The 16,913-nt window shown below is 35.4% G+C and overlaps 1 long non-coding RNA gene across 4 annotated transcripts in view; it reads left to right on the top strand.

The window, feature by feature from the left end:
- LOC144616030 (uncharacterized) overlaps window positions 1-16,913 on the top strand; it is a 118,891-nt gene that overhangs the window by 22,111 nt on the left and 79,867 nt on the right. For 2 of the 4 annotated variants that reach the window (XR_014137547.1, XR_013554884.2), the window contains 2 exons: window positions 7,934-7,979; window positions 11,444-11,523. The exons of 1 other annotated variant lie outside the window; for it this stretch is intronic. This is a non-coding gene — a long non-coding RNA (uncharacterized LOC144616030). The remainder of the gene's footprint in view (window positions 1-7,933; window positions 7,980-11,443; window positions 11,524-16,913) is intronic. One more of the 4 variants, XR_014137548.1, reaches the window with a different exon arrangement.

The raw sequence follows: 16,913 nt of genomic DNA, 5'->3' as shown, positions 1-16,913 counted from the left end.
AAGAAACTGCAAAGCTGAGTGGGTAAAAATGTGGGTGGTAAGGGTTGAGATCTAAGAGATAGCAGAGGGCAATACCAAATAGCTCTTTGTAGACTATTACAGAGAATTTGGCTTTTACTTCGAACGAGATGAAAAGCCATTACAGGGTTTTAAGCAGAGAAGTGATTGTCTCCATGGGCCCCTCACATTTCTGCAAATCTTCAAAGGCATTGACAGATAAGTTGCTTTGAACTGTCTTTTTAAGGATGTTTGCATGGCAAGCAGCCTTGGAAGATAGAGTTATTTCCTTTCCTGTAACAGGTTTGTTTATATTGTAGGATAATAGAGCTATCTTTCTTGGGAGAGGAAGATAGGCAGGTTTATTGCCAACCAGTTATATAACATCAAGGCTTTCTGATTCCTATAGCACAGCCCAGTGCATATACTGGCAATACCTGGCCCTCATCACATCAACCTGTGATAACTGGGGCTTAGGGAACTTATGCAATAATGTTACAATGACTACTGTTATTACTACAAATTGTCTTTTGTCTCTGACCCAGCTTTGGGCCTCTGTCAGTATCTGTGAAACTCTAGCAGGCTATTTTATTAGCTTGCTGGTAGGTAAGATCTCACAACCCTCCCAGATCCTGTCCTTACTGTGATATGATCTGACATATTTGAAAGCACAGTTCTGGCTGACATGTGGAAAGCAGAGTGTAGGAGAAGAATGGTAGAATCAGGGAGACTGGTTAGTAAGGTCTTGGAATAATCTTGGAGAGAAATAACGGTGGCTTGGACCAAGGGGTAGAAATAGTGGTATATATTGAACATTAAACAAAAGAGTTTGGTAATGAACTGGATGAAGGGTGTGGGAGAAAGAGAAATGCCAAGGATGATTCCCAAGTTCTTGGTCAGAGCAATAAGAAGAATTGATGAAAAAGATTGCAGAAATCTTGGAGTAGAGGTGGGAAGAGCTAAAAAATTGTTTTGGTCATGTTAAGTTTATTTTTAGTTTTTTATTTTCCTACAGCTTTATTGATGTATAATTGACATAACATTGTGTATGTGTAAGATATGTAAGGTGATTTAATACATGTATATATTGTGAAATAATTACCATAATAAATTAACACATCCATCACTTCATATAGCTATAATTTTTTTGTAAATGTAGTGAGAAGATTTAACATCAATACTTAAAGCAACTTTCAAATGTATAACTCAGTATTGTTAGTTATAGTCACCATGCTGTTAGATACCCAGAACTTACTCAGCTTATAGCTGGAAGTTTGTACCCTTTGACCATCGTCTCTCCATTTCTATCATTCCCTAGTCCCTGGAAACCACCATTCTACTCAGTTGCTATGAGTTCCTCCTTTTTTTTTTTTTTTTTTTTTTTTTTTAGAGTATACATATAAGTAAGGTCATATAGTATTTGTCTTTTTTCTGACTTCTGCCACTCAGCATAATGCTCTCAAGTTTCACTTATGTTGTAAATGGCAGGATTTCCTTCTTTTTTATGGATGAATAAAATTCCAGTGTGTGTGTGTGTGATATCTTCTTTATCCATTCCTCTGTTTATGGACACTTAGGTTGTTTTCATATCTTGGATATAGGGAATAATGATGGACATGGAGTGCAGAAATCTCTTCAAGATAGTGATTTTTTCCTTCAGATATATATTCAGAAGTGGGATTGCTGAATCATATGATAATTATATATATATATATATATATATATATATATATATATATATATATATATATATGAACTTCTATACTGTCTTGCATAGAGGCTACACCAATTTACATTTTCACCATTACTGTACAAGAGTTCATTTTTCTCCTCACATCCTCAATAGCCTTCTTACTTCTTGTCTTTTTGATAAAAGCATTCTAATAGGTGTGAGGTGATATCTCATTGTGGTTTTGATTTGCATTTCTTAGATGATTAGGGATGTTGAGTATCTTTTCATGTACCTGTTGGACATTTGTATGTCTTCCTTGGGAAAATATCTATTCAGGCCCTTTGCTCGTTTTTGTTTGTTTTTGTTTGAGAGACAGAGAGAGGGGAGGAGGAGGAGAGAGAGGTAGAGGGACAATCCCAAGCAGGCTCCATGCTATCAGTGCAGAGCCGGATGCAGGGCTCAAACCCACCAACCATGAGATCATGACCTGAGCTGAAATCAAGAGTCAGATGCTTAACTGACTGAGCCACCCAGGTGCCCCAGCATTAATCCCTTTTGAAGTGTTTGATAGAGTTTACCAATGAAATCATCTGGTTCTGGGTTTTGTTTTATTTTGTTTTGTTTTACTACTGATTTAATCTCCTTACTAGTTGGTAGGTCTGTTCAAACTTCTATTTCTTCATGATTCAGTCTTGGTAGGCTGTATGCTACAAATTTATTAATTTTTTTTTCTAGATTATCCAGTTTGTTGGTGTATAATGACTCATAGTATCCTCTATACTTGGTATTTCTGTGATGTCAATTTTAATGTCTTTTCTTTCATTTAAAATGTGTTTGAGAATTTTTTTGCTTGGTTAGTATAGCTAAAAGTTTGTTAATTTGTTTATCTTTTTTAAAAACCAAACTCTAGTATTGATTTTTTTATTGTCTTATCTCTATTTTATTAATTTCTGGTATAATCTTTTTAAAATTAATTAATTTTTTTTTTAGTTTCATAAAATTAACATAAAGTGTTATATTAGTTTCAGGTGTCCAATGTAGTGATTTGACAATTCTGAACATTCCTCAGTGCTCATCACAAGTTTACTTTTATTACCCGTCACCTGTTTCACCCATTCACACACCCACATCCCCTCTGGTAACCATCAATTTGTTCTGTAGTTAAGAGTCCGTTTCTTGGTTTGTCCGTTTTTTTTTTTTTTTTTTTTTTTTTTTCATTTGGTTCTTAAATTTCATGTATGAGTGAAATCATAGGATATTTGTCTTTCTCTTACTGACTTATTTCACTTAGCATTATACCCTCTAGAACCATCCATATTGTGGCAAATGGCAATATTTCATTCCTTTTTATGGCTGAGTAATATTCCATTGTATTCATTTACCACATTTTCTGTATCCATTAATCTATTGATGGACAGTTTGGTTGCTTCCATATTTTGGCTACTGAAAATAATGCTGAAATAAACATAGGGGTGAATATATCCTTTGTAATTAGTGTTTTCATTTTCTTTGGGTAAATACTTTGGGTAAATATTTACCCAATAGTGGAATTACTGGATCAATAGTGGAATTACTGGATCATATGGTTATTCTATTTTTAACTTTTTGAGAAAACTCCATACTGTTTATCATAGTGGCTACACCAGTTTGCATTCCCCTAATGGTGCATGAGGATTTCTTTTTCTCCACATCCTTGTCAACACTCGTTTCTTGTGTTTTTGATTTTAGCCATTCTGACAGGTATAAAGTAGTATATCATTGTGGTTTTGATTTATCTTTCCCTGATGGTGAGTGATGTTAACATCTTTTCCTGTGTCTGTCGTTCATCTGTATGTCTTCTTTGGAGAAATGTCTGTTCAGGTCTTCTGCCCATTTTTAGTTGGATTATATTTTAAATAAGTTCTCTATATATTTTGCATATTAACCCCTTATTGTATATATCATTTGAAAGTATCTTCCCCATTCAGTAAGTTGTCTTTTTGTTTTGTTGATTCTTTTGATGTGTGGAAGCTTTTTAATTTGGTATAGTCCCAATAGTTTATTTTTGCTTTTGTTTCCCTTGCCCTAGGAGACATATCTAGAAAAATGTTGCTGTGGCCAATGTCAGAGAAATTACTGCCTGTGCTATCTTTTAGGATTTTTATGTTTTCAGGTCTCACGTTAGGTCCTAGATATATTTAGATTATATTTTTGTGTATAGCATAAGAAAGTGGTTCAGTTTTGTTCTTTTGCTTGTAGCTGTCCAATTTTCTCAACACAATTTACTGAAGAGACTGTCTTTTTCCCATTGCACAGTCTTGCCTCCTTTGTCACAAATTAGTTGACCATATAGTTGTGGGTTTATTTCTGGGCTTTCTATTCTGTTCTATTTATCTATGTATGTATTTTTGTGCCAGTACCATACTGATCTGATTACTACAGATTTGTAGTATATCTTGAAATCTGGGTTTGTGATACTTCCCGTTGTGTTCTTCTTTGTCAACATAGCTTTGACTATTCAGGGTCTTTTGTAGTTCCATACAAATTTTAGGATTATTTGTTCTGGTTCTGTGAAAAATGCTGCTGGCATTTTGATAGGTATTGCATTATATCTGAAGATTGCTTTGCGTACCATAGAAATTTTAACAATATTTGTTCTTCCAATCCATGAGCATGGAATATCTTTCCATTTTGTTTGTGTCATCTTAGATTTCTTTCATCATTCATTTATAGTTTTCAGAGGTCTTCTCCTTATTTATGTTTATTCCTAAGTGTTTTATTATTTTTGGTGCAATTGTAAATGGGATGTTTTCTTAATTTCTATTCCTGCCACTTCATTATTAGTATATAGAAATGCAATAGACTTCTGTATATTGACTTTCTATCCTGCAACTTTACTGAATTCAATCTGTTTTAGTAGTTTTTTTGGTGGTCTTTAGCATTTTCTATATATTGTATCATGTCATCTGCAAATAGTGAAAATTTTACTTCTTCCTTACCTATTTGGATAGCTTTTATTCATTTTTCTTGTCTGATTGCTGTGACTAGGACTTCTAGTATTATGTTGAATAAAAGTAGTGAGAGTGGACACCCCTGTCTTGTTCCCTATTTTAGGGCAAAAGCTCTCAGTTTTTCACCATTGAAGTTAATGTTGGCTGTGGGTTTTTCATATACAGTTTTACTATTTTGAGGTATGTTTTCTCTAAACTTACTTTATTGGGGATTTTTATCATGAATAGATGTACTTTTGTCAAATGCTTTTTCTGCATCTGTTGAAAAGATAATATAGTTTTTATCCTTTCTCTTGATGTGATACATTATGTTGATTGATTTGTGAATATTGAACACACTTGCATCCCAGGAATAAATTGCAGTTGATCATGATGAATGATTTTTTTAATGTATTGTTAGGTTCAGTTTGTTAATATTTTAATGAGAATTTTTGAATCTGTGTTCATCAGAGATATTGGCCTACAGTTCTTTTTTTGTAGTGTCTTTATCTGGTTTTGGTATTAGAGTAATGGCCTCATGGAATGAATTTGGAAGTGTGCTTCCTCTTCTAATTTTTGGAATAGTTTGAGAAGAGTAGGTATTACCTCTACTTTAAATGTTTGGTAGAATTCATCTGTGAAGCTGTCTGGTCCTGGACTTTTGTTTGTTGGGAGTTTTTTGATTACTGATTCAATTTAATTGCTGGTAATCAGTCTGTTCAATTTTTCTATTTATTCCTGATTCAGTTTGGGGAGTTTATATTTCTAGGAATTTATCCATTTCTTCTAGGTTGTCCAGTTTGTTGGCATATGATTTTTCATAATATTCTCTTATAATCATTTGTATTTTTGTGGTATTAGTTGTTGTTTTTCTTCATTTCTGATTTTGTTTATATGAGTCCTCTCTCTTTCTCTGTCTCAATGAGTCAGGTTAAAGGTTTATCAATTTTGTTGATATTTTCAAAGAAACAATTCTTGGTTTGATCGATATGTTCTATTACTTTCTTTTTTGTTTGTTTTTTTATATTTCATTTATTTCTGCTCTGATCTTTATTATTTCCTTCCTTCTACTGTTTTGGAGTTTCGTTTAATCTTCTTTTTCTAGCTCCATTAGGTGTAAGGTTAGGCATTTTTTCTGAGATTTTTCTTGTTTCTGGAGGTAGGCCTCTATTAGTATATTTTTCCTTCATAGAACAGCCTTTGTCGCATCACAAAGATTTTGACCATTGTCTTTTCATTTTCATTTGTCTCCATATATTTTTAATTTCCTCTTTGATTTCTTGGCTGACCCATTCATTGTTTAGTAGCATGTTATTTAACCTCCATGTATTTTTGCTCTTTCCAGATTTTTTTTTTATTTTGGTTGATTTCTATGTTCATAGTGTTGTGATCAGAAAAGATGCATAGTGTGACATCATTCTTTCTGAACTTGTTGAGATTTGTTTTGTGGCCTAACATATGATCAATTCTGGAGAATTTCCCATGTGCGCTTGGAAAGAATGTGTACTGCACTGTTTTAGGATGGAATCTTCTGAGAATATCTGTTAGATTCATCTGGTCCAATGTGTCATTCAAATCCAGTGTGTCCTTGTTGATTTTCTCTTGGATGATCTATCCATTGATGTAAGTATGGTTTTAAAGTTCCCTGCTATCATTGTGTTACTATTGATTATTTCCTATATGTTTGTTAACAGCTACACTATGTATGTAGGTGCTTGCATGTTCAGTGCATAAATATTTACAATTTTTATATCTTTTTTAAAAATATGTGTAAAATATTGAGATATGGTTGACATACAATATGCTGCATATTTAAAGTATATGATTTAATAACTTTGGATATATGTATGTACCTGTGAATCCAATACTACTCAAGATAATGAACATATCCATCATCTTAAAAACCTTCTTTGTGCCCCCTTGGTAATGCTACCATCTATCTCTCTCCATCCTTTCTCTCCACATCACCTTACCCCATTCTCAGGCAACTACTGATATTTTGCCAGTATGAATCATTTTCTTTTCTTGTAATTTTATGTGAATGGAATATACAATGTGTATTTTTGTGTCTTGTTTCCTGCAACCTAATTATTTCTAGATTTATATCCAGAATATAGAAAATCTCACAAAGGTCAATAAGAAGAAAACAGATACTCCAATAAATAAATGGGCAAAAACTTTGAATAGACACTCTATTAAAAAAGATATATAAATGTCAAATAAGCACATGAAAAGATGCTAAACACCCTTTCTCAAATATTCAAAGTCATTAGGGATATGTCAATAAAAACTACAAGATACCAATATATACCTCTGAGAATAGCCAACGTTAAAAAGACTGACCATACCAAGACTGGCAGGATTGTGGAGAATGGAACTCTTATACACTGCTAGTGGGAACGAAAAACGGTGCCAACATTTTGGAAGATAGTTTGGCAGTTTCTTAAAATGTCAATCTTACAACTACTATATGACCCAGCCATTGTACTCCTAAATATTTACCCTAGAGAAATAAAACATATGTTCAAGCAAATACTCATACACAAATGTTCATAGAAGCTTTATTTATAACAGCCTCAAACTGGAAACAATCCAAATATCCATGACCAGGTAAATGGATAGAACAAATTGTGTTATATCTGTATAATGGAATATTAGTCAATCATAAAAGAAGAAAGAACTATTCATACATACAATTGTTATATATTCTTGTTGGATTGTTCCCTTTATGATTATGTAGTGTCCTTCTTTGTTTCTTGTTACAGTCTTTGTTTTAAAGTCTACTTTGTACAATATAAATATTGCTACTCAGGTTTTCTTTTGACATCCATTTGTATGAAAATGTTTTTCATCCCTTAACTTTCAATCTGCATGTGTCTTTGGGTCTGAAAAGTGTCTCCTATGGGCAGCATATAGATGGGTCCTTAGTTTTTTATCCACTCAGTCACCCTATGTCTTTTTATTGGAGCGTTTAGTCCATTTTCATTCAAAGTAATTATTGATAGGTATGTACTTACTGAAATTTTTTGTTTTTTGGTTATTTTTATTTCTCCTCTGTTCTTTTCTTCTCTTGCTGTCTTCTCTTGTGGTTTGCTAGCTTTCCTCAGTGATAAAGAATTCCTTGAATTCCTTTCTATTTATTTATTTTTTTGCTTACCTATTACCAGTTTTTGATTTGTGGTTACCATTGCATTTATATATAATGTTGTATGTATACAGATGTCTGTATTAAGTTGATGGTTGCTTAGGTTTGAACCCATTCTCAAAGTACTAAATTTTTGCCCCTTTATTTTAGGTATATGGTGTCATACTTTATATCCTTTTATTTATGTTTTTGAAAGGTAAGTGTACACATTTAATTTATTTTTGAGAGTATATTTATATTTTGGAAACAGAACATGTCTTACTTAGGCAGACTAGCTGAGAGTAGGTGCACAAACATGGAGATGCAAGATGGCAGCAAGAATGGTTCTTTTTTGTTTAAGAAGTTTTTTTTTTATGTTTGTTTATTTTTGAGAGACAGAGAAAGACAGAGAATGAGCAGGGAAAGGGCAGAGAGAGAGGCAGACACAGAATCTGAAGGAGGCTCTAGGCTCTGAGCTATCAGCCTACAGCCCAGTGCAGGTGGCTCAAACCCAAGAACAGTGAGATCATGACCTGAGCAGAAGTCGGGTGCTTAACCGACTGAGCCACCCAGGTGCTCTGGTACTGTTTTGTTTTTTATCTCTTTGTTGAAAGTCTCACTGAGGTTCTCCACTCTTTTCTCAATTTCACTGAGTATCTTCATGACCATTAACTTTAAATTCTCTATCAGGCATATTACTTATCTCTGTTTTGCTTCACTTTCTTGCTGTGATTTTGTCCTATCTTTTCATTTGGGACATATTCCTGTCTTCTCATTTTGTCTAACTCTCTGTGTCTGACTCTATGTATTAGGAAAGTCAGCTATGTCTCCTGCTTGAAAAGTAGTGGCCTTATGAAGAAGAGGTCCTGTAGTGGCCTGCAGTGCAATGTTCCCCATTCACCAGGACTTGTGGCTTCAGGGGTGGGTGTCTCCCATGTGTGTTGCAGGCACTCTACTATAGTGGCTGAGCTGTGTTTGCTGTCAATCCAGTTGTCTGCAATGGATCTCTTTGCCTGCTATGGGCAGGGTTTCTCCCTGTGTTGCTCCCTGACTGCATCAGTCTGGGACCTCCTTCAGCCTGAGTTGGGTTGACCAGATGTTTGCCAGAGCTGTGGTCACATGGAACTGCAAGATGCTCTCCCTGTGTTATCCCCAGAGAAGCTTTCATTAGTGGGTGAAGCCTGCTATCAGACCAGATGTCTGCCTTCAGCCCACTGCTGGAGCCACAGTAGAACTGTTTTATGTGGTTATATTCCCCTTTCCCCAGGTAAGCAATCACTTTGGAGTCGTGTTGACCACTGTTAGGGCTACTGCACAATGCCATGCTTGAGGCACATCTTTGGATGGACTCCTGTGGAGGGTGTGTTGGATGAGACAAATATGCAGGAGAATGTGGAGGCAGGGCATTGGGTGGAAGCTATCTAGGTAGAGAGTGTCCATGCTCCTTCCCATCTGGATACCTAGGCTTAGGGGCAGGTAGGGTGCCTGCCTGCTCTTTTCTTCTTGGAGAAGCTTCTTAGACTCTCTTCTTCTCCTGCACAGTTCTGAGATTAGTAAATAAGCCTCCTTCAGTACACCCCAGGAGTTTTTTTAAACTGCAACTTCTATGCCTCATCTCCACGGGGTTGTTTGTTATGTCGGCTTTTTAAGGTTGGGGACTCAGTATCCTATCGCCATCTTATTTTCCTAGAGTAGAATACACTGATTTTTAATGTTCCTAGTGTTAAGTCCCACTGATTGTAAAAACTTGTGAAGTGAAGCCCCCTTTAGTTTTCAAAGCCAAATGTTATGGGGATTCATCTCCCCAGTGCAGGTCCCCTGTGCTTGGGGTGCCTGGTGTGGAGTCTGCTCCTCTCCATTTTTGGCCTTGCACTCCTCCTTCCCATGGACAGTCTCAGTAGTCACTTTGGCTCCAAAACATGTCTCTTCCCTTTCCACCATTTTAAATGTGACCTCTTTTCTAAATTAACTGTGGAGAGTCTGTTCTCCCCAGTCCATGAATCATTTTCTGGGTTGTTTACACTGATGTGGGTGTTTTCTAGGGCCAAGGTGTACTTAGGATCCTCTTACTCTGCCATCTTCCCTGGTTTTGTTTCTGCTATAATATTTATTATATCCTTCCTTCTGCTAATGTTGGGCTTAGCTTTTTCTTTTTGCAATTCCTTGAGTTTAAAGTTAGGTTGTTTAAGAGTGTGTTGTTTAATTTCTACATTTTTTCTGAATTTTCCCATTTTCCTCCTGTTATTGATTTCTAGTTTCGTACCACTGTGGTCAGAAAAGGTACTTGATATGATTTCAGTTTTCCTTAATTTGTTAAGGCTTGCTTTGTGGCCCAACATTTGATCTATCCTGGAGAGTATTTCATGTGCACTTGAGAAAGATAGCATGTTCTGGTGCTGTTCGATGGAATAGTCTATATATATATATATATATATATATATATATATATATAATGTACATATTCTATAGATAGATATAGATATAGATATAGATATAGATATAGATATAGATATAGATATAGATATAGATATAGAATAGATATAAATATAGATATAGGTGCATTTGGTCTTTAGTGTTATTCAGGTCTGGTTTTTCATTTTATGTTTGGATACTCTATCCAGTGTTAAAAGTAAGGTCTTGAAGTTCCCTACTATTATTGTATTGCTATCTACTTATCCTTTGAGTTCTGTTAATATTTACTTTAAATATTTAGGTGCTTCAATGTTGGGTGCATATATACTTATAATTGTTATATCTTCTTGATGAATTGACTCCTTTTGTCATGTTAATTTTAGAATGACAATTATACATCCAACTGAAGTGTAAATATTCTATACTCACATATTGTTAACCCAATCGTAGACATACAATCAGGAATGTAGGACATATGGGTTTAGAGTTCAGAAGAAAGGTCTGGATAAAGAAGATACATTTGGCAGTTATATCCATGTTGATGATTTTTAAAGCCATGAGACTAAATTTTACCACCTTTAGAGGTATATAGATAGAAGAGGGAAGAGGTTTGAAGACTGAGCACTGAACCACTATACTATGTACAGATTAGGGTATATGGAAAGAGACCACCAAAAAAATAGGAGGAGAACCAAGAGGAAGTGGCATCCTAGAAAGCTTGCAAAGAAAATGTCTCAAAGTGGAAGTGATCAATTGTATTAAAAGCTTATGATAGCTAAGATAAAGACTGAGAATTTACCATTGCATATAGCAATTGTGGGGCAATTGGTGACCCGATATAAGCAGTTTCTATTAAGTGTTAATAGCAAAAACCTACTTGAAATAGATTAAATAGAAAAGAAAGCTCAGAACAGAAAATTAAGTTTCGCAACAGTCTGGGATAAAGAAATGAGGTAATAACTGAATAAGAGTATGGAACCAAGGCATGTTTTTTTTTTTTTTTAAACTGTTATAATATGTTTGTATGCTAATAGTAATAATCTAGGAGAAAGGAAAAATGATAATGAAAAAGATAGAAGAGGGATAAATGTTGGAGTGATGTCTTTGAGTAGATAGAGGGTATCAGACCTAGAGACAAGAGGAAGCATTAGACTTTGAGAAGAGCATGGACCATTCTTTTCTAACATCAAAAAGAAAGGCAGATTTAAAGCAGATATGATGATGAGAGCTTGAAAATTGTCTCTAATGATCTCATCCCTCTTTTCACAGAAATTGGAAGCAAGATCATCAGCTGAGGGGAGATGGTGTCGAAGGTTTAACGACAGAGAAGACATGGAATGATTATCTAAGTGAGTGGGAGAGGGAATGGGCAAGGAAGACAGAATAAATGCTGAGCAAGTGTTCTCTTAAGGTTAGGGACTATGAAATACAATGGAGAAGGGTAAGCATGGTTGTGCTTTTCTTGAGCCTCATTCTTGGAGTGGAACATCCACTCCATCCTTGAGTTATGCAGGTACAAGGACGGAGTGTGGGGAGCTGGGCTTTATGAGCACTGGGATTTAGCCAGGTGAGTATAATTGGAGGAGAGAGGAGTAAGGAGTTGGGAGTTCTGGAAATGAGTGATTATAATTATGAACTATGTTATTAATTTGTGTAGGGAGGCAAGTGAGGACAAGATGGAGATGAGGGAAATAAAATAGTTATTGAATTTAATGGAATATAGGCAAAGCATTGATGGAAAATTTACTTGAGAGTGGTAGAATAAAAGATTGGAATTTTTGGCTGAAAAGTTTATGGAAGGAAGGCAGATCTAAGTGCAAGTCTGTTTTATCTAATCCACTTTGAATTCTGTGTCCTGGTCTTTTTACATACCTAACCCAGTCTGGGTACTCATTGCCTCATTTGAATTTTTTTTACTGCAGTCTCTGTTCCATATACTATCCATCTCACAGAAGCAGTAAGAAGCATCTTTCTGAAGAATAATTTTGATCTTGCTACTCAAATTTTAACACATCTATAATGATTCCAGTTCATTTTCAAATCAAATTTTGATGTTCTTTACAAATAATATCCCCATAACTTCTTACTGTGCCCCTACTCACTCCATTCTATATATTTTTTTCATTTTGCACTTATAAACACAGGATATTTTCCAGTAGTTCTCTAAATGAAAAATAAGTAGTTTCCCCCCTTTATCTCCCTGCAATTTCATTGTTTCAAGAAAAAGGATCTTAGGTCTAAAGTTTTTCTTTTGCTGCTCGATGGTTCTTTGTAGTATGTTTTCACCATCTCTCTAGAGTAATTTCACCACAATGCCAGACCTTGATCTCTAAGTTTTGATTTATTTCCTCCTGTGATATCTTATAGGCTCAAAGAATAAAGACGCAGGTTGAGTTTTTTTAATCCAAGTATGTGGTAAGATTCAGCCACACAGCCTTCAAACAGGAGTGGGCCTTTGTCCTTTCCATTCCCTCTGGCAGTCTTTGCACAAGTGACTCCCTTTGATGTGTTATCAGGGAGTTCCAGATGAAACCCTAACACTTTGTTTGCTTTCATTACTGTATGTTGCTCCAGGCTCAGTGTTCTAATTGGGTGTCTTTCCTTTTAAAGGGACATGTATTTGGGCCTCAGGCTATTGTTTTTTCTCTATTGATTGGTTATTTTGAGTGATTAGTTATCATTTTCATTTGATGACCTCTTGTGTAGAACCCTGGGACTAATGGCACTTGGGTAGTTTTTTATATAATGGATCCTACAACGATTTTTTTTTTCTCCTCATATTTACTTCCCATCATTTTTTCAGGACTTTCAGGTAAATCATTAGTTTGTTTATGAAGACAGTTTAAGAAATATTTTTCTGATATTTCTGAAGAGGGATGCAGGCTCAACAAAACTAAGTTCTGATAGAAAACAGTTCTTTTGATTTTTGGATGATCCCTTTGAGCCAAGTTGCAGGACTTGGCTCCCTTATTTTTTTTGTTAGGTACATAAGTTTCCTAGCGTTGCCATAACAAAGCACCACGTAGTAGGTGGCTTGCAATAACAGAAATGTATTCGCTTACAGTTCTAGACACCAGAAGTCCAAAATCAAGATGTTGGCAGGGCTCTGCTTCCTCAGAAGCTGATAGGGGAGGATCTTTCTTGTGTCTTCTATCTTCTGAGAGCCCCAGCCATTCCTTGGCTTATGACAGCATACATCAATTATCTACCTCTTTCTTCTCGGGTCTTCTTGCTATGTTTGTGTCTGTGTCTAAATTTCTCTCTTCTTCTGAGAATACCAGTCATATTGGATTAAGGGTCCACCCTAATCCAGAATGACCCATCTTTTTTTTTTTTTTTCATTTTTTTCAATGTTTATTTATTTTTGAGAGACAGAGAGAGACAGAGCATGAGCAGGGGATGGGCAGAGAGAGGGGGAGACACAGAATCCAAAGCAAGCTCCAGGCTCTGAGCTGTCCGCACAGAGCCTGACATGGGGCTTGAACTCATGAATGGTGAGATCATGACCTGAGCCGAAGTCAGACCCTTAACCGACTGAGCCACCCAGGTGCCCCCAGAATGACCCATCTTAACTAAATATATCTGCAAAGATCCAAACAAGGTCACATTCTAAGGTTCTGGGTAGACATAAATTTTTAGGGGACATCATTCAGTGGATGTAGAGAATAGATCTATGAAAATTGAATTATAGTTATTTCATAGGAAGGTGAATGTTTTGTAATGATGCTGTGCAATTTGGTACCCCTTCCATCTCTACCACCATTTATCTCTTTTATATGAAGAGTTGACATTAAGAGGTGAAAATGACTGGGAATGGTTCATTTCAGTCATTCAAGGTGCTTTTCCCTGAAAACTTTCTCCAAATATTAGAAAAATGAATTCTTTGAGGAGAAAAATAGATTTGGTAAAATATTATTAAAGTAGAAACATTGAGAAATAATGTCCTTTACTGGATAAATGCCTTTTACCTGTGAATGAAAAACTAAACTGAACATCCCCTCAAGTCTTTAATTTTATCCATTTCATTTCCCCTCAGTGGATAACCTCTAACCTATTACTTTACTGAAAAGTCAGCTTAAATGAGTTCTCTCATGATGCAGCATTGCCTTCAATGTCTTCATTTTTTTCTTCCCCCTTTTTTTCTCCATTTTCTTCCATGAAGAAAGTACATCTCTCCTCCTGGCAGAGGCCGATCTTTCCACCTGTGCTCTTAATCTAACCTCTTTTTCTTCCTCTCAGATTTTATTCCTTTGATTTTCCTTTTTCCATTATAAACTTAATCTTTTTGTCAACTAGCTCTTTCCCATATGTTGACAAATACATTTTAGGTCTCTGTCTCCTGACAAACTGCATTTTCTTGACTCTGCCACTAAAATCAATACTATTTTTCTCAACTCTTTGTGTCCTCTAAGGAGCATTTGACATGTTAACCATCCTCTCTTTGAATTTTCTTTTTCCCCATCTTTCATCTCTTCTAACCTCACTAGTATGTCCTCCTGTCTCCTTCACTGGCTCCCATCTCTCCTACTATGTCTTAAAATGGAGGTATTCCCCAATGTTCTCTCCTCAAAATTATGCAATTTCTTTCACGAATTCATCAACTCTCACATCTTCAGTGTATAAATTCCTCTCAAGCCTATTCCTCATTCTCCCAGTTTTTCATAATGCTCAGGAGAAGCAGCAGAGCAACAATAAGGGTATTAGCCATTGTTTAGTGAATGCCTACTGTGTGTTATCTACAACACTAGGTGCTTTGTATCTCCTTTTAAAAAACATTATCATATTTAATCCTCTAAGTCTATGAGTTGGATATTATTATTCCTATCTTTCAGAGAAGAAAACAGGCTGAAAGCATTTAGCCAATTTTGCAAAGTCACATAGTAAGGCTTGGTACTGAGAAAGCAAAGGTTCTCTGCATAGACTCCGTCAACATCACCATATGCAGCCATGTACCTCCTTACCTCCTATTTTTTGTTAATATCAACACCTCCTTATTTTATTAATTTCAGAACTCAGATTCTAAACCTCTAGTTTTCCTCCCACTTTCTATTTTCATAGGATTCATCACACAATCACATTATTACTTGTCAAATTCTTCATCATGTCTCTAGTCCATCCCCTCTTTTCCTATTTCAATGTAGCCCCACTAGTTCAAGCACCCATTTCTTACCTTGCCTGTTGCAAAATATATATATTCTCACTATTCCCTGTTGTGTCCTGCACTGCACACTCCTATGTGGTGATTAGCTTTACTAAACTCCAGTTAGAGGGTGCCCTTCACTTTTTTATAGTTCTTCAAAATATTTGTTGCCTATTGAATATTAGGCACAGATTCCTCACACTAGAAGTGATATATAAAGTATTTTGTGAGATATATAAAAGATTTATTTTGACAACAAATTGAGAAAGTACACATAAGACATTTAGCAAAATATTTGCCTATGCAAAGAGTTTAATGCATATTTTATAATTAACAATAATAATAATAATAATAAATTTAGTGCTCTTCACAACTTACCCTTCCAGCTTACATAGTTTAAGGCCCTTCAAGCCTACTCTCTATTCTAATAGGACACATTAACATGTTTCCACTTTTCTGTTATAGTGCTTTCATGCATACTGTTTTCCTTTCATGTCACTGTTTATCTCTGCTTTTGAAATCCTTTTATTTATAGGTCTTTCTCAAAGGCCATCTTCATGAAGATTTTTCTGATTTAAGATTTCTTGGTCCAGGTTGATAAAATTGTTCTCAACTCTAATCCCATAATACCTTGTTTATAACTGTCAGGTGACAAGCCAGATAGATGATATGGTAATATAATTGTCTGGGTACTTAACTTTTCTTTTCTGAATTATAAGTCTTTGAGGGCAGAATTTGCATCTAATTAATTCTGCATCTCTCTCTCTTTTTTTTTAAAGTTTATTTATTTTAAGAGAAAGAGAGAGAGATGAGACAGAGAGACAGAGAGAGGGAGAGAGAAAGAGAGAAAGAAAGAAAGAAAGAAAGAAAGAAAGAAAGAAAGAGAGAGAGAATCCCAAGCAGGCTCTGCACTGTCAGCATGGAGCCTGACATGGGGCTCGAACCATGTCACATGGCCTCACTGATTTGCAACGGAGACAGGGGCATGTAGTCCCTAGATGAGCAGGTAGTCATAACCTCATATACTCAAGGACATTTTTATTTCCAAAATGAAAAGTTGGAGAATGAAAGGTAAGGGACAATTAACAGTCTTTGCCACACTTCCTCATGAAATAGTTTGCTATGTTATATTTTGTTTTTACTTTCAGTATCTTCTCATAAGACCACTTAGATTAAATCCTTCTGAATAACTGAGTATTTTGGATAGATAAGTATGTATCTATTAAGGCACTAAAGTTTTTTATTTGGCTCTTTCAAATAGAAAATTTTCAAAATGTATTTCATCTTTGATTGAATTATTGATCTATTTTTATCATTTCTTGGGTGCTCAGCATCATCTTTTTAAACGTCAACTATTTTACTGAGCTAAAATAGATGTCCTTGGACAGATTGGTTCAAGTTTCTTTTTATAAACTTTCACTACTTTATTGTGATGTAATAGACTGATGTGTCCTTGGATACTCACTAGGCTTTTATTCCCATACTCAATGTCCCCAGTTCTTATGTTTATTTTTAAACAATACAGGGACCTCCTCCCCCTGCTAGTAATTAGAATTTTAGTTGATTATGCTTGCTGGTGTAGGTGCAAATACCTACAGG

This window comes from Panthera onca, chromosome B1 (genome assembly GCF_046562875.1).
Source record: "Panthera onca isolate mPanOnc1 chromosome B1, mPanOnc1 haplotype 2, whole genome shotgun sequence".
Classification (NCBI taxonomy): Eukaryota; Metazoa; Chordata; class Mammalia; order Carnivora; family Felidae; genus Panthera; species Panthera onca.
Note: the sequence above shows the minus strand (reverse complement) of the source record. Positions and strands in the feature narration are given on the sequence as shown.